The sequence below is a fragment of the Artibeus jamaicensis genome, unplaced genomic scaffold, assembly GCF_021234435.1.
Source record: "Artibeus jamaicensis isolate MK-2021 breed Jamaican fruit bat unplaced genomic scaffold, CSHL_Jam_final contig_585, whole genome shotgun sequence".
Classification (NCBI taxonomy): domain Eukaryota; kingdom Metazoa; phylum Chordata; class Mammalia; order Chiroptera; family Phyllostomidae; genus Artibeus; species Artibeus jamaicensis.
In genome coordinates this window covers 3740118-3765815 of record NW_026521894.1, presented here as the reverse complement: position 1 = coordinate 3765815, position 25698 = coordinate 3740118, and the positions used below count along the sequence as shown (strand labels likewise).

The window sequence follows — 25698 nt, the reverse complement described above, 5'->3', positions numbered from 1 at the left end:
TAGAGCGGGTAGACCAGAGTTCAGTCTAAGGTTCTTTCCAGTTTACAGATTAGGCGAGGGGTCTGCAAACGGCTACTTGGTTCTTACTATTTTAAAAATTGGGGCCATTGGTAGACCATGGGGAGTCCATCTCAGCAGATAAATTGTTTCTTGGGGTTCATTCACGTCTATGAATCTTCCTGGGGTCCACACCAGGAGGCGAGTTATTATTCACTGACACACATGCCATCCCAGAAGGTGGGGCACATACGACATCACTTTCCCCTTGACAGCGCCTCTTGGTCACACTGCTGGGACTCCCCCTCCTGCTGTGGTCTCTCCTTTCCTCTCCCTTGGCCCCACAACCTTTCCTACCTGCCAGCCTCTCTCACGGCCCGGTCGCACGTCTGAGAGCCAGTGAAGCTCTGTATAGACTGTGAACAGACAGTACAGGCTGCCTCTCCTCACTTCCTTCAGTGTTTTGCTAACAATTTACCTCTTTTCCTTGTCTTACTGAAGGCCTCTAAGAAGTGGGTGGAGGGGAAAAGGGAAGAAAGGAGTGGGTGAGGGGACAGAGACCCAGGCCCACATTGTCACCTAAATCTTATATTTCAGGTTGCTTCATGTCTCACCTTTGGCAGCCAAGCTCCCCAGCCCACCCCCATTTGAAATTCTCTTGAACTTTGAATTAATTCACTTTAAATTCAAAATCAGAATTTGAATGAAGCAAATGTGTATTTAGCCGAGCTGGCCCTGGATGCTTTGGGCTACACAGATAAAACACACCAGGGGACAGAAAGGGGAAACTCGGATTGCATTCCCATGTGGCACTCATCCCGAGGCCTACAGGTCCCAGGAGGGCAGGGAGTCCCTGGGAGCATCAGTAAGGAATGAGAAACAGTGAGAAGCAAACAAACCCCAAACGCTCGAGTCTCCTTACATGTTCAGCCATGGAAATTAATGGACAGGAACATCCTAGGACACTGGCCACTGAGGGGAGTGTGGTGCTTGTTTAATGAAGTTGATAAGTTAATGTTGTTAATGTTCATTTAATGTATATTTCTAAAACCTTGTATTTGGGTGCCTGCCTGTGTTTCTGATGCTCTCAGGCATGCAGAGGACTGACATGGGGGCGAGGTGGGCAGTGGGGGGAGGACATGGCAAGCTACCACTATTTTACAACACTGAATAATCATGCAGAAGTCATGGCGTCACTCAGCTTCCGTGGGACATGATGTGACAGTGGTATGAGTAAGATACCACCCCTGCGCCTGGGGCTCTCGGGTGACCCAGGAGAGAGGCAGATAAACAGGTAACGGTGGACTAAGGCTGACTCAGAAAGCTGTGATGGAGATGGGAAGGCTGTTCCCTGAAAGAACAGGGAAGGGAGAAATTATTATACATGTAAAACACCTTCCTGTGTGTTGGTTTTTTCCCTCCCCAACTAGACTGCAAATTTTTGGAGGATAAGTATTGCACATTTTGGGTGTGTCTCTCATGGTACTTCGCACGCCTGCTGTGAAGCACAGGGTAGGTGCGCACTGTCTGTTTATTTTCACGCCTTACTCATTTTCATGTCTGCAGGGCTTATAACATATGCTGTGAATGTTAGGTGCTTGATTTTGTAAAATGAGTAAGATTAATTTCCGCTTTCTTTCATGTCAGTACTTTATTTCTCTCCTCTCTCCCAAGGATTTGCATAAGAGATGCTTACTACAATGAATCACATAATGGTCAATAGCATCAGAAAGAGGTTCAACTTTACTGACAAGAAATTTCACTGACAACATCAGCAAAGATGAATAAAATTAAGGTAATTCCCCACATTAACAAGATTACAGGTAAATGGGACTTTTATAAACTGTTAAAGTGGGACTAATCACTCAATGTGGGGGAAGGCAACCTGGCGCTGTTTTTTAACGGCCTCAAGAACACATGCATTCTTTGACCTAGACACTCACCCTCTCTGAACTCACACTAAGGAAGTAGTTATGGCTCAGTGGGAAGAGTTACATACATGGAAAGAAGATAATCACGGCATTGTTCATGATAGTGAAAATGAGAAGTAACTTAAATGCTAACAGTAAGGGACTATGAAGGAACTTTGATAGCATGGTAGAAAAGCATCTGAAAAACGGAAAAATGTTAAACATGAAATAAGTGAAAAAAGAATCACATAAAACCAGCTCAGAAAGCTAGTCTGATAGAAATTCTGGAATTCTGGGAGTTTTTGGCATTTGGTGTTCTCTTCTGAACGCCAGATGGGGGCCTGGCTGTCCGCCCTGCGGGGGTTGGCCACATGCATGCAGAGCTCCTTGTTCTCAGCCTGATGTGTGTTACATGCTCCGTTAGTAGTGGGTATTATTACCCAATTTCTGTAAGAAAAAAAGAGACAAGTATATTTGCACAGTAAAAGAAAGACCGGTAGAGATTACAGCAAAACATTAGCCATTTGTTTCTGGCTAGTGATATTGTAGTGATATTTTTCCTTTTTTGGGTTTTTTCCTTTTGTCAAATTTTCTACAGTGAACACTACAAAATGATATTAATATTAATCAGAAACAAAGTCCATAGAAAAGAAATGGTCCTGGGCTTATATGAAAAAATAGAGGAATTGCCGTGACTGGTGTGGCTCAGTTGATTGGGCATTGTCCTGCAAACTGTAAGGTCATGGGTTTGAATCCCAGTCAGGACACATGCAAGAGGCAACCAACCATTGCTTCTCTCCCACATTGATGTTTCTCTTCTTCTCTTTCTCCCTCTCTTCCCCTCTGTCTAGAATCAATAACACAAAAAAAAAATTAAAGAAAAAAAAAGAATTAAAGGAATGAATTACCAAGTCATCTATGTTAGAATTATGAGACCTTAAGGGTCATTTGTTTAGCTTCCTTTTATAGTTCAGGAAACTGAGGCACTGAGAGAGAACGTGACTCGCCTAATGTTATACATAAATTATTCACAGGTGTCACATTTCTGGGGCCAATGCTTTTTCTACTACACTAGTCTGCATTTGAGGACATAGTTCTCAAGAGAGGGACTCCTTTAAGCCTGGACCTCAAACCACTGGAGTCACCAATAACATCTTAATTCTCCTAAATTTCCTCCCGAACCTCCCAGGAAAAGACTCCTGCAGGGATCCATAAGATCTGGCCCAGTCTTTATGACAATCATTCCTGATCAACAGCAAGGGTCAGGTGCCAGCCCTGTGGCTCATTATGCCTGGCTGGATAGGAGCTGGTATTTCCCCAACCATGGGTCCCCGTCACCAGTTTGCTAAGTCATATACCTGCAACTCCCAAGCTTGGACCTCAGCCTTGATCTCATCAGGGAATACTGGTGCTATCTCCCACCAAGGACAGCGATCTCAGTTTCTGCCACATCATACATACTGTGGTCACATCCCACAGTAAGTGGGATGTCTGGTTGTCTGAGGAAGAAACTGATACATATCTAGCCAATAGTTTCGAGGCTCCTCAGTCTGAGAGTCATGGTCCCTCTGATGTCTGGCTCTGCTGGACCTCTCTGTGCTGCCCTAGGAGACCTCCGCATGCCCTCCTGCTCCTCTCTGTGAGCACCTGGTGGGTGCTGCTCCAGTGAGCCAGCTGCATGCACTGCTTGACCATTGACTTTGTTTGTGTGGCAGACATCTGGAACATTCTCAATGTACTTCTGTATGTTTATTTTGCTGCTTCCTAAAACTGATTTCACTGGATTGCTTCATGTTCAGATTGCTAATGTTTTTGTCTGTTATGCTTAGCATTTGATTTCTTCACGTGTTTTTGTAAGTTTGAATTTACAGGCTTATTTGGAATTGGATGATTTGGGATTTTTTTCTTTCTATGTGTTCAATTTCCCCTGTCTAGAGTTGCTCCTCTTGGCCCCCTGAACCTCTGGTCTGGAAACAGTTCTTATGCTGGTGGCTGGTGATTGGAGGTATTCTATCTTTTGGTTTTCCCTTTTTATATTTTATTTGCCTTTGCAATATGTTTGGAGCAGCTGGGATGCAACAAAGCCAGATCCGTTGTGCTAATCTGACCTAACAGGTTTTAGTCCAGGGTGGGCATTTAGCTCTCAAGCCTTGGCCTGAAAACCTCAGCGGTAAGGCTTCTTCCAGAACAACCCCCTGGTGGCTTCTAGTGGTATGGCTGGTAAAGGTCCTCCCAGAGGGCAGGGGAACATGACCACTTCTCTCCTTCCTGTGGACTCAAGGGTTAGAAGCTATCTCAGAGATCATGAGACCCGCCTCCCATTCAGTACAGGCATCCCATCTACACCACACCCAGAATATGGTCACGGTCAGTTTGATTAGTTCTCTGTCTAGCAACCTACTTCATGGCTGGAGAGCTCTGTTTGCAAGGAGTCCTTTCTTGTATTGAGCAGCTAAGTTGTCCCTATAGCTCTCACTCATGGGCCCTATTCTGCCACTCAGGGCAGCACTGAGTAGGTGTGCCCTGTGTTCTCTCCGATCTTTGATGCAGCATTGGAGTTCTCCTGGCTCCCTCTTTCCACCTCCGCATCCAGTCCTGCTGCTAGGTTCTGTGTGAATTCTGGGTGAAAACGTGAATTTTGTGATACACAGCTTTGTTTCAACCAAGGCAGGGAAAGACCTCATTTGGTTCCCGAGAGGGTGGTGCTTCCTCACGTCTCTATGAGGAAAAAGGGAACCGTTTACCCCGCATCTTCTGCTCTCTGCTAAGGAATCCTCCCTGGTGGGTAACCGGCTGCGACCGTGCTGCACAAGGAAGCACCTCCCTCTAGTGGCCACTAGGGCTTATTTTAAGATGTTTTTCTCCCTTTGCTCTTTGCGCCAGGATTTCTTCACAGCTGAAGAAGGTCACCCCAATAAACTCAATTAAAAAAAAAAGACGATTCATTGAGATGTGGGTGGGAGAGGTGTAGATTGCAAAGCTCCCGTCCGGCTTTCTGATGAACATTTATTCATCAGTTTCTGATGAAACTGAATTGATTTTGCAACAGCGACTGGAGAGAGAGAGAGAGAGAGAGAGAGAGAGAGAGAGAGAGAGAGAGAGAGAGAGAGAGAAAGAGAGAGCGAGCTTGGCTTCAATTTCCATGTTTCTCATAAATTTTCCAAGCCAAAATTTGCAAATGGTTATACATGTGTTAATTAGTCTTATTCTGAGAAACTCCAGAATAGTTGTTCTTTCTTTAGGTGGTTCCCTTATTAATTGGCTCCTTTCATGATTTTCTCTCCACTTGCGAACTGTCTTACTGGAGTTCTTTTAGTTGCAGCAAACAGACTTTTTCATGCCAGTGGAGAGGATTTGAGGAGGAAGTCATAAGAACAGTGGCACATCGGGGGAGGAAAACTGTTCACAGAGGTCACACTAGAGCAGGAGCCTGAGGTCCTTGTTCTAGTTGTTCCCAATAAAGTGACCTGCCTTCTCTCTGTAGGTCTCCATTCTTTACGTGCTGCTGACCAGCTCCCTTGCTGGTATTCCACGTTTGCCTTCGCTCTGCATCATAGCTTCCGCTTATTCATAATTCTGATTTATCCTTATGTCATCGTGGTCCCTCTGGCACCTTTCTTCTCTCTTCACCTCAAGATATTTAAGTGTTGGTGCTTGCCACCAATGGACTTATTTGGGGAGGAAGGCATTTTTCAGTTCTGTTTCCTGAGACAAAATCTAATTGATGCCACACCACCCCCTTGTTTTTTAATGTTAGGCCACATTAAAAGTGTCTGGCCAGCCCACTAATTGGCCGTGTGTGGGGCTGCTTCCTGTTGCGATGATCTGGACAGGGGAGAGTGTGATACAAAAAAGAAGGCCCTGGGGATGCCTTTGGAGCAGGCAGGTTGCTTTAGAAGGGCACAGGGTAGGACTGTCCACGTGGGAGCTCATAAGTAGCTGCTGTACGTGGGAACCCTTGTAGGGAGCTGGGTGGTTTGGTCTGCATTGCAGGGGGCCTGCAGCTCCCAGGGAGTGGAAGCTTCAGGACATCTCCTGGTGGAATTCATCTTCTCCATCTCTCCTGCTGTGTTTCCTATTCACATTGCGTGTCCCTGGGATGGGTTCCATTAGGACTTACTTTGTGGGCAGGATGATTGGTTGGCTGATGAGAGACAATGTCACATTAGGGCAGATGAGAGAGGGGGTGGAGGTGGCACCCTGCCACTGGTTGACAGAACAAATTTGATCAAATTTACAAAAAGATAACACTGTCCCAAGACACTTCACTGACATCTTCCAGAAAACTTTTACAGTGAACAGACAAGCCCGTGATGACTTGGAGGTGAAAGGAGGCCTCAGAACTGGGCAACGCAAAACTTGCTGTATTGGTGGCTGCCTTGCCAGGACCACGCCGAGCCTTGCCTGCCTCTCACTGGCCTCACATCTGGAGGTGTCCTTGCAAGGATCTCATGTGGCTGTGGAACAGTGGTTCTCCCCATTCACAGGACACAAATGCATGGGTATGAGGGTACAGAGAACTTTTAGGGGGAAGTGGGAGAAAATGAACATTTATTGAGCACTTCCCACATGCTCGGTGCTATGCTATTTGACATACACTGTTTCTATTTTTGCATCAAATCTGTGTCATGATGATCTTTGCTCCCATTTTATAGCTAAGGAAACTGGGCTCAGAAGTTCAGCCAGGGATGCTGCAAGGTGGATATTTCATTACTCCAGGATGCTCTTTACTTTGTAGTTGAAGTGGCCACATTGGTTAGAGGTGGGGTCAATAAGTCACTTGCCCAAAACACACAGCAAGGGAGAGGAAGAGCTGGGATGGAAAGCTCATGTTCTTTCTCCTGCACCAATCTGTTGGAGACCCCATAGGAGTAAAAAGTGACTGGATTTAGTGTTTTTCCTTCTTCTTAGAGAAAGTTCCATTTATACATTCTGAAATCAAATGCGGGAAACATGGAGTTTTATTTAAAACGACAGCAACCTCTCAGAAGGAAAAGTGAGCATCTACTATGTGCGGCAACTACTACTGCCTAGGTGTGGGGCTATCAAAGACACAAAGTCCACTGAAGGCTGGGCTGCCCTGTGATCAGAACCACTAGGCCCTAGGGTGTGGTGGGGTCAACCTGAAGACTGAATGTAATGCTGCCATTAGAGACTTCCTGCCCCACCAAAGTTTGGTTTAAAATGGTCTGGCATGAGACTCAGCATCTCGATTTTTAAAAGCTCCCTGGGCAATTCTAATGAGCAGTCCTGGTCCGATCCAGCCCTTCACTGGAGAGGAGGGCGAAGGTGTCCTGAGAAGGCAGGTGACTCTGCCAAGAGCACTTGGCTGGTTAGTGTTGCTACTGAGTATGTGTCCGTTTCTCTTGGGTCCTCTGTTGTGCCTCAAAGGGCAGGGGAAAGGTGAAGCGAGAGGCAGGAGGAAAAGAGGTGGGTAACTGTTGGAGAGAAGAGCGAGGCCATGCTTGTCTCAGGTGGTGGTGGCAGGGTTACTGGGAAGGCACTGACTGTAGCTACTCCCTGGGAGTGCTCAGTACGCTCTGCCCCACCAGTTTGTGTTCAGTTGATCCTTAGAGGACATCATTGTTGTGAGCCGAAACCAGGTATGACTGATACCAGGAAATTGCCTGCTCCTGTTATTAGTTAGGGTGAGAAGCCAAGCTGTGGTAAGAAGAACACCTGAGAATACAGTGGCTTAAAGAGCTCCACAGTGGGTGTGGCCCCAAAGGAGGTTTGTTCCTCTCATTAGCAGTCTGTGGTGAGCAGATGAGCGCATTTATTCCACCTGGTCATTCAGGAATCCAGCCTCATGCCCTAGGGCATTGGAACTACTGACTAATGCCTGGATCCAGAAAGAACATGGAGGTGTTTTAAGTGACACATGTCTCTTTTGCTCAGTGTCCAATGATGAAAACTTAGTCCCATGGAAGCAAAGGGCACCGAGAAATGTAGTCCCTTCCTGGCAGTCAGTGCCCAGCTGCAATTCTATTCCTACAAAAGGAGAAGACAGATTTTGGTGGCTCTCGAGGAAATTTATTCCCGGTCCCCTTTTCAATCCCCCTTCCAGTCAAGAAGCTTTCGGAACGCCTGCTGCGGATCGGGCAGGCATGGGGGGGGGTGGGCAGAGCATGCCTGGGTCTGTGTGTTCAGTCCCCAGAGCCAGTGTTTGGACTGAGCTGTGAAGACGCCAGGCAGAAGACAGCTGTGCAGAGGTGTGGAAGTGGATGGGACGAGGGACTGCGTGTGACCAAGTGCCCGGGGTGGCCTGGACAGAACCGCAGGGCGAGCCCACGTGGACTTGCGTAATGAAGCTCAAGGGCTCACATTTTCCACCAGGTAGTTCTGAGGAAAGAATCCACCGGCATCTATACGTGAAAGGAAACTTTGGTGGGATTGGCCCCCAAGTTTAAGCTTTATTGAACAGTCACTAAAAGGAATGTGGACTGAGCCTTTTCAACTCAGTGAGCTGAGCTTTCGGCTTCTCCCACACGAGGCTTTTTTAGGAACAGTGTCAGCTAGGCTTTGAAAAAGGTACTGCCCAAGCTCCTTGGGACTGCAGGGTGGGGGGCAGGGGCGTCCCCAGGAAGAGAAGGGCACGGAAGGGGGCAATCCAGGGTGTATATTGGTTTTGGGATGATACAGAGAAATCTGATCAGATCACTGGGGAGGAGTAGAGGGGGACCATAGGAGGAGTTTGCTGAGGCAACGGTAACCAGTCTAGGACAGGATTGGCTGAGATACTGAATTATGCCTCTAGAGCCCGTGGAACTATGGGTGAGAAGATTTAAAGGCACCTTAAAAATTTTGAGAGAGGGGAAGGGAAGGAGAAAGAAAGGGAGAGAAACATCAATGTGTGGTTGCCTCTTGTGTGCCCCCTACTGGGGACCTGACCCATAAATCAGGCATGTGCCCCGACGGGGAATCAAAATAGTGACCCTTTGGTTTGCAGGCCAGCACTCAATCCACTGAGCTACACCAGCCAGGGAAGAAGATTCAGAATAAAAGAAGCACTCTCAGGCTGTCAGATGGGCTCCGGCGCTCTGGCTCTTGGGCTCTTCTCTCTCGACGATGCCTGGATGACCACGCTGCAGCTGCCTGCAAAGCTCACTGTGTATTGTATGGGAAGGAGTTCCAGTCGCAGCCTCGGATCGGGCTGGCCTGGCAGAGGGTGGCAGTTTATTCTTTGGGTGTTCTAGAGCAGCAGTCCCCAACCTTTTTGCCACCAGGGACCAATTTTGCGGCAGACCATTTTCTAGGAGGGAGGGTAGGTGGTGTGGGGCCAGCTTCCTTGTGGCCTGGTTCCTCACGGGCTCTGAGGCAGAAGCCTGCCATTCTTCCAAAATTGTGTAGTTTTTGTGTCTTATGTTGTTTTAGTTTGTAAACCAACCCCATGGAAATAAGATAATTAAAACTAACAGGGGGAATTATAAAAGAACTAAGAGTTAAAGAGTTTAGTGTTAATTGATAGGCTTAAGTGACTAATGTATGTGGAAAGCTGTTATTCCAAAAATTGTGAAGCTTTTGAATAAAGACACATTCCTTTATCACAAACCTTTGCCTCTGGAACTTTGCCTGGAGGGCTGGAGCGGCAGCAGGACCCTGACTGCTGTTCTGTAACAGGGGGGTGGGACTTAGAATGTGGTGAGGCAGCACTGCAGACTAAGAGTCCAACGCACAGAGATGCCTGCTGTGTTTCTGGTGGTGGAGGTGCACGACCCTTGGTCCTGTGACAGTGTGTGAGAATGAGGGAGGCAGGTGGGGAAGGGGTCTTGGGCCACACTGGGACCTATGTAGGTCCCTTCTGTACCTGCAGAAAGTTCTTGGTAATTGTAGTGGGTCTCAGGCCCAGGGGAGGAGGGTGGGTCTGGAAGGAGGAGTCAGAGCAGGGCGGGGCCAGCGTGGCAGTGGTGGGGGTGGCCCGGGGGAGGGTAACAGCCGTGGCCTGATGGGAAGGCCAGAGTGGGAGGGCTTCCACTTCAGGGGCCTGGGAGACAGCCATGGCTCCTGTCAGACACAGCTGCAGGACACGGTGACAGATTGCTTGGACACCAGAACCTCAGCCTTAGGTGCTCAGGTTTGGGGCTTAAAGGTGAATGTGATTTGGCCTTGTAGCTACCAGCGATGGTTAGAATTTCATATTCCCTCCCAACTTCTAAACGGGTCCCTCACGCTCTTGTGATTCTCATCAATGGTAAAATCCGATTGTGAAATCTCATTCTTTATTTTCTCTAGTATAATAACAGTAAAAATTAAAAAATAAAAATACATTTTTCCCCTGAATTCTCAACCTCTGTTTCAGCTCACCTGTCTCTTCTGTCCTGTGCTCACTCTGTCCCCGGCTCCCGTGACCTTGCCTGTCAGCTGTTAGTGGCCACCTGTTCCCTAAATGCGTGTTCTCTCTCTTGCCTGAGTCCTGCTGCAGCGAAGGTTCTGTTCCTCTGTGGGCAGTGGGGAGACTGCTTTGCTCCTGAGCCTTTTTCCCTCACTGTGGTTTCAGGGGTCTCCACAGGCAGTGCCCATCCCAGTCAGGCTTCCAGCCCATGATGAAAGGGGTGCCATGCTTTCCTGAGATAAAGCATCAGGGGCTGAGCCTCATGGCCAGAGCCCTGGTCCCCAGGAGTCTGGGTGCCGGCTTCCCAGGGCAGGCCGTTAGAAACTTGGCTGTCAGGAGCCACCCCCTCTGTTCTGGCCTGTTGCTGTTTTCTCAGCACCCCAGTCTCACGTTACCTGCTTTTCTGACAATTTTTGTGGAGAACTAGTTTTGCTGTAAGGGATGCTGGGGTTGCAGCTGCAGGTGGAGGTGATAGGCCCATGAGGGACGCTCATGGCGGCAACTTGACGCGGAGCTCAGGGGCGCCCTGGGGTCGCACCCAGAGCACGGGGTAGTGAAGTTGAGGCACGAACAGTTCCTTCCAAACAGTCGGTGAGGCAGGCTCAGAGCCTTAAGAAGTGACAGTAGCCTGTGGCCAAGTCCTGCCCAGGGTGTCATTTTCTTGCCATTTGTCATTTTAACAGTCCATGCTACTAGTGCAGGGACCTCAGGACACGTATTGGGCTAAATGACCTCCAAGGCATTTTCGAAGACCCTGTGATGTGATAGCACAGAAACTAGAATTGTGGTGATCGTACACTCCCAAGCACACATCAGAGCATGTGGTCTGGCAATTCAGTAACTGATTCACCACAAATATTTAGTAGACACCTACTATGTGCCAGGCATGGTGCTGAAGAGACAGCAGTGACTAAGTCAGAACTCCCACCTCAAAACAGCTCACAGTTTGGTCGGGGAGACAGATGTACACAAAGGTAGTTACGATGCAGTGTGGTCAGTAGCAGAATTCAGTTATACGTGGGATATTTTGAGCACAGAGGCGAGGCACCTAGCCCAGTCTCTGGGGCTAAGACAGGCTCCCTAGAGCAGGGGTTAGCTGGGCCAGGCGAAGGGAACGCAAAGATGAGGAGAGGAAGGGTGGATTGTCTTCCTGCCTGGCCCACCAGGTTAACAGTAACACGGTAAAAGCAAACCATAAAAAGAGGGGGAAATGACAAAGCACAGGTCCCTTGACTTTATAACCCAAATGAGAATGAAGGAGAAGGGCCCTCTCCCCACAGGAGGATCTCAAACTCAGTGTCCAGACACCCAAAGTCTGGCCTGTGTATCCCCCTCACAGTTCCTCCCAGGGTCTCATGAGTACCTAAAGTTCCCCAGAGACTGCAGACAGGTGTGCCCTGATAATCCTTGCTTCATTCAAGGACCGTCTAAAATGTGGGCCCCTTAGTGCCCAGCGCAGTGCTGAGTGTGAGGTGCATCAGGCACCGTGTGTTCATCAGATCCTTGATTGCAGTCTTGCGTGTTCCAGGCCACCCGTGGGGGTGACCAACAGGAACTTGGCAGTGCGAGGCAGCCACCAGTTGCAGGTGTCATTACGTTTACAGCGGAACACAGTCCAGGCCAGGAGATACATTGTCGAGAGACCTCTGTGTGCCTGGCTGGAGGACTCAGAGCGCCCAGGAAACCTCTGCTGGTGTCTGCTGGAGGTGTGTGGCTGTGCCTCTGGGAAGTGAAGTCCAGGCTGGCCATTTTCTCTCCAAAGACTTTGGGAATTATACCCAGGCTCCATTTCTTGACTTGGCCACTGCCTCGGCTTTTCTGAGCAGATAATGAGAGTCCAGGGAAGGCAATGTGGTTTTATGAAAAGCAGCCTTGGAGTCAGGTACACCTGAATTTGAATCTTAGCTCTGCCACTTTAGCTGTGCAGTCTCGAATGCTTAACTTCTCCGAATGAATCTTAAGTTCCTGATCAGTTAATGGGGTTAATCATATCACTTTCTAAACAGTTGATGTGAAAAAGCAAAGGGATTAACACAGGTAAAGCACCTTCTGCATACCTTTATTGCTCTGGGTTGGGGTGGTAGCTGCATTCATTTGTTCAACTGTTATTGATTGATACTTATCGCTAAGCATTGTTCTGGCTTCCGTGGAAACAGTAATGAACAAAATTCCCTGCTTTTGGAAAGCTAACATCCCAATAGCTACAAAAATAAGTAAACCAATAGATAAATAAAGAGGATAATTTTGGATAGTGATAAGAGGTACAAAGACAAGCAAACGGAGCAAACGGCTGATCTAAGAGAATGATTTTGTGGGAGGCTCCAGTAGGCTTCATGACGTGCGGCGATATATGAATGGAAACCTGAAGGCTGAGAAGTCTGCTCTGCCAGGACCTGGAGGAGGAAGAAGGAGAAGGAAGTTTAAGGTGGAGGGACCAGCACGGAGGAACCGTGTTGCACAGGGAGAGCAGCCGACACATGCAAGGGAAGAAGGAGGTCGTTGCAGCTGGAACCCTGAGGAATGTGGTTTGAGATGAGATGTGAATGCAGCCTAAGTCCACACACATTCTCATCCTCGTGCCGAGGTGTCCCTGGGGCCTGCAGTGAAGTCGCAGGGGCTCCAAAGGACATTTTAACTGTTGAAGGCAACTCTTGACATCTGTCTGATTCCAAGAAAACTGTAAGTCATTCAGGATAGTTTGCAGTTTCACCATTAGATTGCCTTGCATGCTTTTCAATGACATCATATCTTTGGGAAGCTGGCTTTGTGGTGGTTGCTGATAAACATCAAGTGCCTTGGGAAAATCAGTATAGAATAGGAAAGGAGGGTGGTGGTGTCTAATCTGATTCCAAGGTTTGAGATGCTGTGCGGTGCCCAACCAGCCCACATCCCATTAGTAAGTCGTCGTAGTTATTTAAGAATAAAATAAAAATATTCCCCCAATTTATATGTTTATTTTTTTCTAATAGGTATTCAGTTGTTAGGACATAAATGCTGATTACATTATTCGGGCTTTAATAAATAGAACCCGTAGGTATATCGTTTGGCCTAGGAGGCTGTGCAAAAAATTATGGAGCAACTAACTAATGGCGTTCGGAACGAGAAGGCTGGAAAGCCATCCCTGGGCCGGGTGGTGAGTTCTCAGTGCCGCCTTTCTCATTCCGAGCGCCGCCCGATACTGGTGCTTTGTCTTCTCTCAGCCTCAGGAGTGTTGTGTGTGTGCGGATAACATTAAAGATCCTGTAGATTTTCTAACTGGGTGGGTCGCTGCCTATCTCACCTTTAGGATCACCTGAGGAACTTGGCAAAAATAGTTTCCCGTCCTTGCCCTGGAGATTCTAATTCAGTGGATCCGACGTAGGAATCAGTTAAAAAAACCTCTGCTCTAACCCTCGTTCCTTCAGGCAGCTGGAAGGGCCCAGATTCGGGGGGCCTGGTTGTTCTCTGGCGTCCGGGGCGGGGCCGGCGGGCCGTGGCTGGAGTAACTGTGACGTTCCGGGACCTCCCAGTGGGTGGGGGGAGCGGCTCCCGCCGGCGCCCTCGCGGCCACGTCCATTCTCGGTGCGCAGCGGGAGTGGCCCGAAAGGAAGCCCCTGCGGGGAGAGTCCTCACCCTCTCGGGCCCAGTGATCACGTAGTTCCCCGGGCAGGCCGAGGGTGCACAGACCCCAGACTCCCGGGGAGGGTTTTGGGGTGGGAGGTGGGAGCGGGAGACGGCTGAGCGCAGCTGGAGAGAGGAGGCCAAGAGGTGGCAGCAGCGGCCCGCCAGCGGCCGCAGAGCCCCGGGCGGGGAAGGCGAGCTGCTCCTGAAGCAGAAAGGAGCCGCGGGGCGCGAAGACAGACGCCTTCCAGGGATCGGCTGGTCTGGGAGCTGCGCCCTGGTTTGTTCTCTACACGGGATTTATGGGGGAGCAAGACAGTGAGTTAGGTAACACCAACATGAGCCAAGGTCTTCTGTACACGCGTGAACCATTGTGTGGATACGCTGTGATGGAGGTGGGGTGGAATGAGGGTAGCGGTGGAATGCAAACTCCCTTGGCGGTGTCTAGAATTGTATTGAAGATGCATTTCTTTAAGTACTTTCCCCTCTTTAAGGTCCTGGGAAGGAGCAATGCATTAGACCTTGAACTTTTTAGGGTAAAGCAATGATTTAATCTAATCTTCCTTCCTGGTGAGAGAAAGGTTAGCTCAAGAAACAAAGAGGACAGACAGCGCATTAACTGGTACTTGCTAGTCAAGCCTCGGGGACCAGGGCGCTCCCTGGAAATGTCCTCGGACGGTTCTGTGAGAGAGGGACCACCACAGTGTCATTAGTTGAGTGCATTGCAGCATCATTATTTTGTAAAAGGGGAAGCACCTATATCAATACCTTAATAAATCATAAAATTAGTCTCTTCAGGCCCTTTCCTTCTCCCTTGTCCCTTTGAATTAGGGAAATGGTATGGTGTGATGAACTTTTGAGCCAGAAATTCCTGGCTTGGAGATCCCGTTCTGCCACCCGTTTACTGGCTGTGTAATTTTGGGAAACAATAGTTCTGAGCTTATTTTCTCATCTGTAAAAGTGGAAAATGGAACTTTCTTGAATGGCTGGTGTGAGCGTTAACTGAAAGAGTGCAGAGGAAACCCTGGCGTGTGCACTGACCCCCAGCCTCGGGCTGTGTGTGTGACAGGTCACCAGGGAGAGCTATCCGGGAATCCCAATGTTTGAGTCTTTCTTCCTTGGCCACCCCAGTGATGCGGCTGAACAAGGCCAGCCTGTAAACAAGAACCCTGCATCCTTCCCCACCAGACTGTAGGAGTTTTTCAGAAGAAGGGATAGAAAACACTGGTATGCAGTAAGATCTAAGCATTATTTGAACACTGATCCTCCCTGGGTTTCTTCAAGGAATTTAACGTGTTTATTCTTGCAACAAATTAAAATCTATCCTGTGTGTTGGCTAGAGGTCTTCAGACTAAATTCCTTCAGACAGGGATGAAGTTTTATTTATCTTTTTAAAGTCAGCAATCTACTGTGGTATGTAATGGGTTTCTAAATAATGTTATGAACATCAGCCAATATTTCTCTAATCAGTAAAGTAAAAAATAAAATGGTATTTTAAAGCTCACAACTCTCTGGGATGAAGACTTTTGTATACTTTTATTTCCCTGTGTTCCCCCTTCTTACCTGAAAGTTGATTAATTAAATATGAGTTTGGGATCTGGGTTTTATTACATTATTTTTTGATGTATGTCTCCTGGTTCTAGAGTATTTGTTGACACATGTCTGTCTTGTAACTGTATTTAAACAATTATTTGATACCTATCTCTAAGTCCGATTGGTTCCAGTGCTCATTGCTAGTCGTTGTATATTTTGACCTTTCCATTCTTGAGCTCATAATTTAAAATCACCACTTGGGCAGTTGAACTGTATTTTTAAATGAATAATACGTGAGCGGCAGACATTTTGAGCTCTTTCTGTTGTTTGCTCTCAAAAGCCAAAGCTTATCTGTCAGTAAAGCACTTGAGTCTAAATCTTCTGCACATCAAGTCTGGTAGATACTGCTGTGGATGTGGAAGAGGGAAGACCAAGGTCAGCCTCGTTTGTATTTCCTTATGGACAGTCCATCTCTCTCTGTTAGTCTGAATGTATAAAACATGTTTTTATTTGTTTAAATCTAAAAACCTGTGAAGATATTTCTGGGTGTGAGTCTCTCTTAGTTACTTTTACCTGGAACTTAATGAGCCCATTTTATTCGTCTCAGATTCCCTTCTTCCCACTTGTTTTTTGAAAGTTTTCTTTAATTATATCTTCAGTGATTGCTTGTCTTGTGATCATTCTGGACTCTTCTTCAGAAACATAATACTTACACTGAATCTCTAGTCCTCATCTTTTATAGCTGTCATCTTCTTTTTTAATTACTGTGCTTTATTGAATCTAAGACAATATTGACTGTATGTAAGAAACACTATTATTTTATGTATAAGGAAGAAAAATTGCTTCCAATTAAACTATGCTCTGATGCCACAATTAGAGTTCTGTGAAATTGGTATATAGCTCACATCAGATTTTTTCTTGTTTTTAAATATATTATCTATTTTTGAGAGATTTGGCAGTTTCCTCTGACTTCAGCTGCGTTGTTTGGTGTGTGAGGACAATCCTTTTTGCATGCATCTCAGTTACAAAAGAAACACAGCTTCTATTTAAGGATAACTTTCTTTTCCTTTTCCCTTTGCTAAAGTACTCGCTTTTTTTTTTTTTAAAAAAAAAGGAATTTCAGTCACTGCTCCAATAGCAGATACTTGCTTCAGTAATATCAAATTACATCCTGCTGCTCTAATTCCACGCCTTTCTGCATACACAGTAACTTCTTGTTTCAATGCCAAATCACAGTGTAATCTTTCAAAAGACATTTTAAATGGCAATTAAACTTACATGTAATCACAACAATGTATGTAACTCAATTAAGTGCTCACAACAGGAACAGCTGAGACCAGGTTCCCCCACACCCAGGACTTGACAACCTGGCCGTGACAGCTCCCTGGGCCACAATCATTGTAAGATGCCACCGACCGTGAGACTTAACTCAGACCTCTTTGAAGAGGTAGAACATGATAGGTTCAGTTCTTTGCTCTTGTTCTCTGCATTTTGAAAGTGTTTCTCAAGTTTTCTATCAAATAATTACTTATTTGATTTTCTGCCGTGTAATTCCACTCACTTATTGCTCCTACATATGGCTTTTAATTATTGTTTAATAATTTTATCTTCTTGGAAATTAAAAAAAATCAAAACCAGCTTCCTTTCTGTTTTCTGGGAGACCAGAATTATTCTTTATAGTTCTGAAGCCACTTGATATTTACCCAGTAAATGAGTTCTTATCGATGGAATATGAATCCAAGTGATGTCTGTGACTTACAAGACTTCCCCAAAACACCATTTAATGAGCTCTCCTTGATTCTCTTTTGCCCCCATTCTAGTGAGTGCCAGGAAATGACAACAGCAGCCTTGGAGGCCACATGATGAAGATGGCAGAACTCTGGTTACCCTGGGTGCCCAATGGTGAAGAGCTGTTCTTGGCTCTTGGGAACATTTGCCTTGGGCTGCTTTGTAAGTGACAGATCAACTTCTTTGTATTTCCTCCAATATACAAGTGTTGGGTGTATTTATACAGCAGCTGAAATTACTGTAATAACACATTCTTAAATCATTATGTATCTTTTCTAAAAGATTTTCACAAATGCTTATAAAATATCTATGAGAACTGCCTTAAATTTTCTTTTATAGAAATTATATTTTGTTGATTATGCTGTTACAGTCCTCCTACTTTTTTCCTCCCTTTTATTCCCCTCTGCCCCATACCCTTCATCCCACCATCATTCCCCCCACCTTAGTTCATGTCCATGGGTCATACACATAAGTTCTTTGGCTTCTCTGTTTCCCATACTATTCCTAACCTCCCCCTGTCTATTTTGTACCTACCATTTATGCTTCTTCTTCCCGGTACCTTTTCCCCATTATCTCCCCTCCCTGCTGATAATTCTCCATGGGATCTCTATTTCTGTGAATCTGTTCCTGTTCTACTTGTTTGCTGACTTCGCTATCATTTTTATTTTTTTAAGGTTCTGTTGTTGATAGTTGTGAGTTTGTTGTCATTTTACTGTTCATATTTTTATATTCTTTTTCTTAGAAAAGTCCCTTTAACATTTCATATAATAAGGGCTTAGTGATGATGAATTCTTCGAACTTGAACTTATCTTGGAAGCACTGTATCTGCTCTTCCATTCTAAATGATAGTTTTTCTGGATAGAGTAATCTCGGATGTAGGTCCTTGCCTTTCATGACTTTGAATACTTCTTTCCAGCCTCTTCTTGCCTGTGAGGTTTCTTTTGAGAAATCGGCTGGTAGTCTTGTGGGAGACAGTAAGTGACTGTCTCCTTTTCTCTTGCTGCTTTTAAGATTCTCTCCTTATCTTCAGACTTGGTGATTTAATGATGATGTGTGCTTCCTTACATCCAATTTTTTTGGACTCTCTGAGCTTCCAGGACTTCCTAGAAGTCTATTTCCTTTGGCAGATTGGGGAAGTTGTCCTTCATTGTGTTTTCAAATAAGTTTTTATTTTTTCTCTTCCTTTTCTCCCTCTGGCACCCATGTGATTCAGATGTCTGAACGTTTAAAGATGTCCTGGAGGTTCCTAAGCCTTGCCTCATTTTTTGGAATTCTTGTTTCTTCATTCTGTTCCAGTTGGATGTTTATATCTTTATTTTGTTCCAAATCATTAATTTGAGTTCTGGTTTTCTTTCCTTCACTGTTGGTTCCCTGTACATTTTCCTTTATTTCACTTTGCATAGCCTTCACTTTTCCTCTATTTTGCAACAATACTCAACCATTTCTGTAAGGACCCTGATTGCCAGTATTTTGAACTGTGCATTTGATAGGTTGGCTATCTCTTTATCACTAAGTTGTATTTTTTCTGGAGCTTTGATCTGTTCTTTCATTTGGGTCATATATTTTTTTTTTTGTCTTAGCACACCTGTTATGTAGCAAGGGGCAGAGCCTTAGGTATTCACCAGAGAGGGGCAACCCTGTCAGGTCACTGCATTGTGGTGCTGCATATGGGGAGGGGTCTGAGAGGGAACAATGCCACTTGCTCTGCTCTCTGACAGCTTTCAGTCACTTCCTCCACTACCCACAAGCAAACTGGGCCCTTCTGCTGCTGATTCCTGGGTGGGTAGGTTTGTGTACGTTCTAGGACCCTGTGGGTGTCTCTAATGAACTCGCCTGTGAGGCTGGGAGTTTCTTCCACCACTGGCACCCTCACAGGTTTTTTTCATTTAGAGGTTTTGAGGCTTTATTTCCCTGTACTAGAACCCTGGGTTGTGCAGTTTGTCTCCCTCCCCAACTGTTCCTCCTGGTGTATCTGCATGCAGATATAGGACTACCTCTTCCACTGGCCACCAACTCGCCTGCTCCACCAGTCACTGCCTCACCCACGCTGGTCTTCCTGCTGCCCTCTTGCCATGAGTCTTCTCCAACTGGTCACCCATCTCCACCTCTCCTACTGGTCTGGATGAATGTTTCTTCTTTAACTCTTTGGTTGTCAGACTTCCATTCAGTTCAATTTTCTTCAAGTTCTGGTTATTTTTTTACTTCAAATTTGTTGTTGCCCTTCTTTTGGTTGTGTGAGGAAACAAAATGTTTCTACCTGTGCCTCCATCTTGGCTGGAAGTCCCTGAATTTTGACTTCATAATTGTTTACTGTACATAAAACAGGGTAATTTGGGCAATGAAACAATCTCAAATGAGATAATAAAGTTACTATTGGATTTTTTCACATTTTTATTTTATTTTTCCATTACCATTTATCCCCCCATACCCTTTTCCTCCTCTACCCTCCCCCCATAATCACCATGCTATTTTCCATGTCCATGAACTCTTTCTCTTTCTTTTTTGCTCAATCCCTCCACCCACCCACTCAACCCTCTCCAGAACTGACAGCCCACTCTCTGTCTATGAGTCTCTATTTTTTTTGTTTAGTTTGTTCATTAGATTCTGCATATGAGTGAAATCATATGGTAATTGTTTTTCTCTGACTGGCTTATTTCATTTAGCACAATGCTAGTTATTATTGGATTTTAACATTCCCCTCATCTCTGTCAAAAAAGTTTCAGGAATCCTCTTATGAAGACGTGTCCGTGGTTCCCTGTCTTTGGACACGTAAGAACTGGAGGCACAGAAGTGTGGGCTGGAGAGGTCTAGGGCCAGCTTACTCTCAGCAGGCTCAAGATCAACCATCCCACATAGAGGAAAAAAAAGTTTCAGAACACCATCTTTCTCAGTGGGGTGTGGAGTGTTCTTTTGCTTAGACATTTGATAAAAGAAGAACTCTCAAAAGCAAGGAGTTGTTACCTGGGTGGATAATAACTGAATATTGTTTAATGTTTGTTTTAGATAAACTATTTTTTAAAAACTTCCCTTATTTATTTTTATTATTGACACTATTACAGATGTCTTAATTTCCCCCCACTTTGCCCACCTCCACCCAGCGCCCACCTCCTCTTCCCTCTGGTCATGACACAGTCTGTGGGTCATGCATATATATATGTTCTTTGGCTAATCCCTTCCCTTTCTTTCATTCAGTACCATTTCTCTCTGACAGCTATCAATCTGTTCCATGCATCCATGACTCTGTTTATATTTTGTCAGTTAGATGAAAACTCCACTGATTAAACTAGCTTCTGTCTCTTATGACCTAAAAGTCTGTTTCATTATTTATTTTAAAAGAATCACGATTAGGCTTAGCATAAATGAAGGAGCTCTCACCCATTACATTTCTGTGAAATCCTAAGATGTTATCCCAGGTGGCAGTTTTTGAAGTTTACCCTGGTATCAGTTTATCTCAGCTTCTTTTCCATAGAGTTTTCCGTTTCAACTTCATAGGGCCATGTGATGTTTTTTATATTGTAGATGTCAATTTCCTTCTGGTTTCTATTGTTTTCAGAGGCATGCTCTTTATTTTAGTTTTCTGGGTAATATTCTATTTCTAGTATGTGGCATTGCTTTTCTATAGACCCCATGAGGGTCCCCCCATCCCATGCCTGCCACTCCCCTCACTTTACTTACCTTTTATGCAAGTAGAACTCTATGGGGACTTGATGCTGCTAACAGAGAGGAGTGTGGATTGTCCTTCATTTTCCTCACTGTCGTAGTCCTTAGGTCTTTAGCTGGAGGGCCAGTTGAGGTGCATAGTTCCTCGACAGTGCCCAGAATTGATGTGATTCATCTTGTGTAGCTCGCTGAACTAATGTGGGATCTCTTGCCTGTTCTCTATCATTCAGAACTGATGGAGTGTGTGAAATCTCACTCTTTAGGACCAACTGCCTCTGTGCTGCCTATGAAGCATCATGTGTGGAAAAAATATCTTTCAAACTATAATGTGCCATTTCTAGTCCTCTTCTACTTCCCGCTCCATGCTTTTCCAGGAATTGCATTCTGTGAGTGGATATAGGTAGGTTGGAGGACACAGAATAGTTCTCTGGCCACGAAATAACAGGCAAAAGAGTAGCACCCACCGTAGAGAGCCAGGTGTTTGTTCGCTTTGGTCCTGGGTCTCTGAGCTGGGGGTAGAAAGTGGGAGCAAGGCAAAGTCTTCCTATCATTTTTCCGGTGGATGGGCTACTCTGTTTCACAAAGGCTTTGTCACAAAAGCCTTTGGGGATTGTCGCAAAAGGCGTAGATTGTCTGTCTCTGTGTAACTCAGCTGCATTAGCTTTATTTATGTGATAGAAATTCCTCCCCGGTCGGTCTTGGTACCTGATCGTTGGTTAATCTTCATTTTTCATGTTGTTGTGAATTTTTGCCTGTTTTCTATGTGATAAATAAATTAAGGAGTGGTTTGGAGACAGTTCCTCAGGTGCCATTTTAAACCCTAAGTGGACCTGATTTTATTTTATTTTTAAAAATTAGGTCTAGGGATTAGCTCAGTTTACTTATTCATTATAATCTGTTTGCCTTAAACCACTTCATGAAGCATCCACTGGGTCCAAAGTTGTCTTTAGGTACTTTTCCAAATTCCACTGCGTGGACCTTTGGAGGAGGCAAGAGTGAGACTTGTTTTGGTAGCATGTAGCTGTGCCCAGCAAACATCAAATGGTGGGTAATTTTTCTTACTTGGGGTCTTAGTCAAGGTTTTTTGGGTTGTTAATAACAAACTAACTATAGCCAGTGAGGGTAGGGGTGGGTGGGTAAAGGAGTAGAAGAGAGAGAAAGAAAGAAGAGAGAAAGAAAGAAGAGAGAAAGAAGAAAGAATATATTGGGATGTTGGAGTAGCTTATGGAATCAAAGGACAGTGGGCTTTTTAAAAGTTGGGACTTGGAGCTCGGAAGCTGTTAGGAACCCAAACCGTTCATTTACGCCCATCCTCTGCTCCCTCTGAAAGAGACATTAGTTGTAGACGAAGGCCTGGTCAGGATACACATGTGTCCTGGTCAGGACTTTGTTCCTTTGATCATGGGGTAAAATGGATGCCTCTTAGCTCCTGAGTTTTCCTCTTCTCCTTTCAGTCAACCCGGTTCAGGTGGCTGGATGCCTCTCCTTGGAGGAGTGAGGACATGTATGTGATACAATCAGACTGCTGGTTCCACATAAGGAGTGGGAGGCAGTTCTCAGAGAAAGATGCTCACCATGGCCTGGGCAGACTTGCTAAAGGGATTACTGTTCTCAGTCTTTGGAATAAAGCCCGTTAGGTCCTGTCCTGAGTGGAGACGGAGTACCTGGCCATGACCCTCCTTTCGGCCTTGAGTTACTTGGGTGGAATAGAGCACCAGTCTCCCCAGTAAGCTGGGGGCAGTGGGGTGCTCTTCTGAGGAGTTGCTGAATAATTTATAAGTCTGCACATCTGCATCTCCAGTCATCTCCCATTACATTCTCCTTGGCGTTCCACTTTTCTCTAATCAGACAGACTCTTTGATATGAAATCCATATTTTGCAAACCTACTTTTTGGCAGAGACTTTATGTGGAAACTAAACTGTCCCTTTGATTCTACAGTAGGCCCAGTCACAACTGGACAGGGCACACTTGCCGCCATGGTGTTTTTTTCTTTTGGAGGTAGACATGGAAACATGTTTCTCATGGATACATTTAGTGGAATATAGCCAAAGTGAGCAGTGTGGGACAGTATTGGCCTAGGAGCCAGAAGTCCTGGATTTTATCCTTTGAAAAAAAAACTTTATTTATTTATTTTTTAGAGAGAGGGGAAGGGAGGGAGAAAGAGAGGGAGAGAAACATCAGTTGGTTGCCTCTCATATGTGCCCCGCCCAGGGATGGAACCCACAACCCAGGCATGTGCCCTGACTGGGAACTGAACTAGAGACCTTTCACTTTGGGGGATGACGCCCAACCCACTGAGCCACACTGATCAGGGCTAGGTTTTATTCTTGACGCTGCCCTTTACATAATTCTTCAAGACTTTGGACAGTTTTATCAGTGGACCCCAATCTCAGTTTTAAATTTATAAAATGGGAACAATAGCACTTTGTTTACTATCTATCAAGTGCTTTATGTATAATCCAATATCTCTAAATATAAGACATCTTTATCAATTGACATTGGATGGACTATTCATAACTTTCCAACAATATTCCAATGGTTAGTAGAGATTTGTAGCATGACTAAGGAGGAGAGGTCGGAACTGAGAAAGAATATCAAACAACTCATCTAATGGCATAGGTAAGTTTGAGGCAGAGCTGGGGTTAAGCATAAAATTCGGGACCTGATCCTTACCCACCTGATATCTCGTGCTTGAACACAGATCTTTTCCTGTTCTTTCTAGCAGAACTTCTGTCTTAGTTTGCAGTTGACTCATCCTGATCTGGCTGCAAGGAAGAGACTTCATGTGGAGACTGAAGTAGCACTCTTGACCCCAGCCCACATGATGAGTATGTCTGTGCACATCCTGGACAAGACTTTGGAGCTAAAAGTGCTGACTGGTTGGTTGGACTGTAAGCCTGGGAGGTCGGACCTGGTTGCCCTTTCTCCTCTCCCCTCAGTGAGTCACCTACCAGGGTAGGTGGGGGACTCAGTGAGCACCGAGTGAGGTAAATCCAGTGGATGGTCTTTTGTGCCTTCTAGGGACTCCGTGAGGATGAATCAGGATTAAATTAAATGACAAAACCACAAGAATTGAGGCCTCACTTCCTTTGGTTTTGAGCTGCAGGGAAACTGTGACATGAAAAGCAAAATGAGGAGGTACCACCACGATAGCACTGTATGGTTTGAGAGGACATTCGCGGTTCCTGAATCACAGACCCTTACAAACAGCCCCATGCACTGGATATTGTTATTGTCACTGCTCTGAAGTTGAGGACTTTGGAGCTCAGAGTCATGAGGTGACGTGCCCAAGGTTACATGGTTAGTAAATATCATAATTGGAACCTGACTCCAGATTTCTTCCTCTTAACAACCATACTCTCATGCCCATTTGGGAAGTTTTAAAACACTGATACCTGCATCCTGTAGGTGTCACAGACTCTGACTTAAGTTATCTGGGTTGGCCCTGGCATTGTGACTTTTAAAAGCTCAGTATCCAGCCAAGGTGGAGAACGATGACTCTGTGCTTTCCCCAGTGTAGTGGCTGAGGACTAGTTTCTTCCTGACCCAGCGCTTCTCAAACTTTCATGTGCATATGGAACACTGTGAACACTGCTTAGCATCAGATTGGTATTCAGTTGGACTGGGAGGGTCTGAGGTTCTGCATCTCTAATAAGCTCACAGGTGATGCTGCTGGTCCTGGAACCACTCTTTGAATAGTAAGGTATCTGACCAGCACACCTCCCTAACATTGACCATACAGGGCCTGAGTGTCAATTGACCAGTTCCTCACCTGTGCCCTTGGCCAGGTGGACTCCTGGTCCCCTTGTGGCCTATCCCCCAACCAAGCTGGTAGAGACTCCATCAGTTTGTGGGATTGCATTTTGAGCTACGGTGCTCCTTCCCTTCCACCTCAAGATCTGTAGCCGTGGATCTTGGGCAGGGCTTCCTTCCTGCACCTGCTCCTGGTTCCAGGATCTGGTGTTTCCCAGTTGCTCCATTCACTGCTATCAGCTCATTTCTGATGTGCGGAAAAGCAGGAGGGAGCCCATGCTATGAAGATCAGAAAGCCTGGTGTTTGGGATCGGAAGGCTCGAGTCTTGGCTCTACCACTTTCTGCCTGTGTGAGCTTGAGTGAGCTATTTGTCCTGTGTGAGGAAATGAAGATTGTTGCCTGATAGGTTTATGATGATATTGCACGAGATGATGTAGATAGAGTACTCATATCTGAGACTGGTATGTTCAATTAACAATAATTATATTATTAAAGAGGTTGGAGCTAAACATTTACTGACTGTCTGGTGTGTGCCACAGCTTGCACTGGGTGATTTATAAATATCATTTCATTTGAGCCTCAGAACAATCATGTGAGGTACCCATTATTTTCTCTTTTGTACAGAGGAGGTTACTGAAATCAGAAAGGGTAGTAACTGTACAAAGATACACACCTAGCAAGCTCTAGGACCAGAGCTTGCATCTCAGTTTGCCTGCCAACAAAGCCCTTTTAGATCCCCTTGATAGCTGTGGCTTGTTTGACAGAGAGGAGGTGCTCCACAAACACTGGTGGGCTTAGCTGTTTGGGGAGAGGGTGAGCAGCACCCCAGAGCTGGGAAGCAGCCTCGCTGTTCTCCATTCGCCCTCAGATGACAGACTGGTACATAGGAGAAGGGGCTGAGAGGTAGAAGAGCCAGGTCAGAAAGTGACTTTGATGGGCAGGCATGAGCGAATAGTGCTTGCCTGGGCCTGCCCTGTGAGCCAGGCAGTGCCGGGGCCAGAGGAACTGTGTGCTTCTGTGTCCTCCTCAGGAGTGAAAAGCAATTTTTTTGGTGCTCTAGAGGGTTGAGAATGAGCTGGCAGCAGCAGGCAAGAGTGCAATGAATGGGGAATGAATGAATGAT

At 45.8% G+C, this 25698-nt stretch overlaps 1 long non-coding RNA gene and 1 other non-coding gene across 5 annotated transcripts; both read left to right on the top strand.

Annotated features, from left to right (window-relative positions):
- The first annotated feature begins 1677 nt into the window (after nucleotides 1-1677).
- On the top strand, nucleotides 1678-25026 carry LOC119056540 (uncharacterized). Of its 4 annotated transcripts, none has more exons than XR_005083898.2 (3): nucleotides 1678-1792; nucleotides 17193-17322; nucleotides 23547-25026. It is a non-coding gene; the product is annotated as an uncharacterized LOC119056540 (long non-coding RNA). The 4 variants fall into 4 exon arrangements; XR_008392508.1 differs by lacking the exon at nucleotides 1678-1792 and adding an exon at nucleotides 13777-14119; XR_008392506.1 differs by lacking the exon at nucleotides 1678-1792 and adding an exon at nucleotides 13777-14166.
- LOC119056541 (small nucleolar RNA SNORA38) lies at nucleotides 19887-20016 on the top strand. Its single transcript, XR_005083899.2, has one exon. It is a non-coding gene; the product is annotated as a small nucleolar RNA SNORA38 (small nucleolar RNA).
- Nucleotides 25027-25698: the final 672 nt, after the last annotated feature.